This window comes from Mauremys mutica, chromosome 13 (assembly GCF_020497125.1).
Source record: "Mauremys mutica isolate MM-2020 ecotype Southern chromosome 13, ASM2049712v1, whole genome shotgun sequence".
NCBI classification, from domain to species: Eukaryota; Metazoa; Chordata; order Testudines; family Geoemydidae; genus Mauremys; species Mauremys mutica.
This window is the reverse complement of record NC_059084.1, coordinates 42,496,496-42,499,030: the sequence shown is the minus strand read 5'-3', so window position 1 is coordinate 42,499,030 and position 2,535 is coordinate 42,496,496. Positions and strand designations below refer to the sequence as shown.

At 44.5% G+C, this 2,535-nt stretch overlaps 1 pseudogene; it reads left to right on the top strand.

The window, feature by feature from the left end:
- Positions 1-226: 226 nt before the first annotated feature.
- Positions 227-1,170, top strand: LOC123347371 (annotated as a pseudogene).
- The last annotated feature ends 1,365 nt before the right edge of the window (positions 1,171-2,535 follow it).

Genomic DNA, 2,535 nt, shown 5'->3' with positions numbered 1-2,535 from the left:
AGCCAGATGAAGCTCATGCAAATTGATGAAGCTCATTTGACTTTAAGGGAGCTGCGACAATTTACATTCATGTGATAAGTCGGCACTCCTAGTTAATAGCAGTGACGAGTGCTGTGCATTGTTGACACTCACATCATATTGCTGCAGGAAATCAGGTCCACTCCCTCTTTCACTGTAATTCCCCACTGTCTTTGTCCTTCCCTCTGCAGCCATCACACAATGAACTGAGAAAGAAAATGTCCAACCGAACCACCCTGACCGAGTTCCTTCTTCTGGGATTCTCTGACGTTTGGGAGCTGCAGATTTTGCACTTTGTGGTATTCCTGCTGATTTACCTGGCAGCCCTGCTGGGGAATCTTCTCATCATCACAGCCGTAGCCCTCAGCCCACATCTTCAAACCCCCATGTACTTCTTCCTGGTGAATTTGTCTATCCTAGACTTTGGCTCCATCTCCGTTACTATCCCCAAATCCATGGCCAACTCCCTCATGAAAACCAGAGTGATTTCTTATCCTGGATGTGTTGCCCAAGTCTTTCTCTTTCTCCTCTTCGCTGGAACTGATCTTGCCTTACTCACCATCATGGCATACGACCGATATGTCGCCATCTGCCAACCACTGCACTATGAGAGAGTGATGAACAGGAGAGCTTGTGTCCAAATGGCAGCCAGTGCCTGGACTACTAGTATTGTCTACTCTGCCCTGCACACTGGCAACACCTTCAGGTTACCCTTCTGCCAGTCCAATGTCATCAACCAGTTCTTCTGTGAAATCCCTCAACTACTCAAGCTCACCTGCTCTGACTCATACCTAAGTGAAGTTTGGGCTCTTGCCTTCAGTGTGTTTTTAGGGTTAAACTGCTTTGTTTTTATAATTGTCTTATGTTCAGATTTTCAAAACTGTGCTGAGAATCCCTTCTAAGCAGGGACGTCATAAAGCCTTCTCCACCTGCCTGCCTCACCTCACTGTGGTCTCTTTGTTGCTTTTCACAGCCATCTTTGCCTACCAGAAACCCACCTCCAGCTCAGCATCAAGTCTGGACCTTGTGGTGGGTGTTCTCTATTCCCTGGTGCCTCCAGTGATGAATCCCATCATCTACAGCATGAGGAACAAGGAGATCAAAGCTGCGTTGAAGAAACTGATTGTGTGGAGGTTATTCACCAAGAGTTAAAATCTCCATCCCTGCAACTTGAACGTGATTTCATTCTGAGTTTCTTTGTAGATATAATCAACAGATGACAAAATTGTCTTTTTGAGAACATAGGGTGGAATCTGTTTATGAAATCACAAAATCTGGACTAGCTTCGCTGAAGTCATATGAGTTAGTATAAGATTCCACCAGTGTACAAGATCAGAATCTATATACGTAGGCACCTATCTATCTATCATAGGGATTTATAGGGCTCCTGTAGCCTGGGGTATGAGAGGTTTGGCTTGTGTGTTTGCTTGTTTCTTTTTCATTTTGTTCGATTTTGTTGATTGATTCGTTGACTTGTTTCTTTGTTTCAGGTGGCTTTTTGCGGGGAGGGAGGAGCTTGGGAGGGTGGAATATGATGGACTAAATGGTGATATCCACTTATTTTGTCATCTATTCAAGGAGTCAATGTCAGAATCGATGGGGTTTTCTGAGAGACTTGAAGTTTTGCTTTCCCCATTGATGAAGAATTGAAAAAAAGTTTCTGCTGGTGTCTGCTCAAGTGATAATTTTAATGCTGATGGGGTTTTTTTGTGTCGTGTATGATGTGTTAGAGCACCTATAGCTGTATATAACTGTATGTATTATTGTTATTTATTTAAATTTATTAAAATAAATAAATACTGTATTGTTCTTCCTATGGTGGAAAGGTATTTGGAAGAGAAAGGTATTTAAATGATTCCTAAAGACAAACTAAGTCTAAAAATATAAGGTCAAATATTGATTCCACCAAACTACTGCAGGGATCCCCACTGGGATGGGAAACTGAGGCACAGAGAAGATAAGGGACAGGCTTCTAAAGGTGGTCAGACCCCAAAAATGTAGACAGGTGCCCAGTGGGATTTTCAGGAGTGCTCAGCTGCCTTAAGAAGCCCAAACACCTTTAAAAACGTGCTGTAAGTGACTTCTGTCAGGTCGGACAGAGCGTGTGTGTCAGCACAGGGAATGAAACCTGCATCTCTGCAGTGGCAGACTGCTATCCTAAAGACATGCCCATATACCTCCTGTAGGCCAACTTGGCTTTCCTGGACATCAGTGAGTCCTCGGTGACTGCCCCCAAGATGCTAAAGGACCTCCTGTACCAGCAATGGGTGTCTGACCCAAATGTTCTTCTTCCACTTCATCGGGGGCACTGTGGTCTTCTCCCCAGTAGTAATGGCAGCTGATCGGTATGTGGCCATCTATAAGCCATTGCACTACCTGGCTATCACGAACAGAAGTATGTGCATGCGGCTGGGGGCAAGGTCATGGCTGGGTGGCTTTGTCCATTCTATTATCCAGTTTGCCCTGATCATCCAATTGCCCTTCTGTGGACCCAAAACACTAGACAGTTTCTAATGC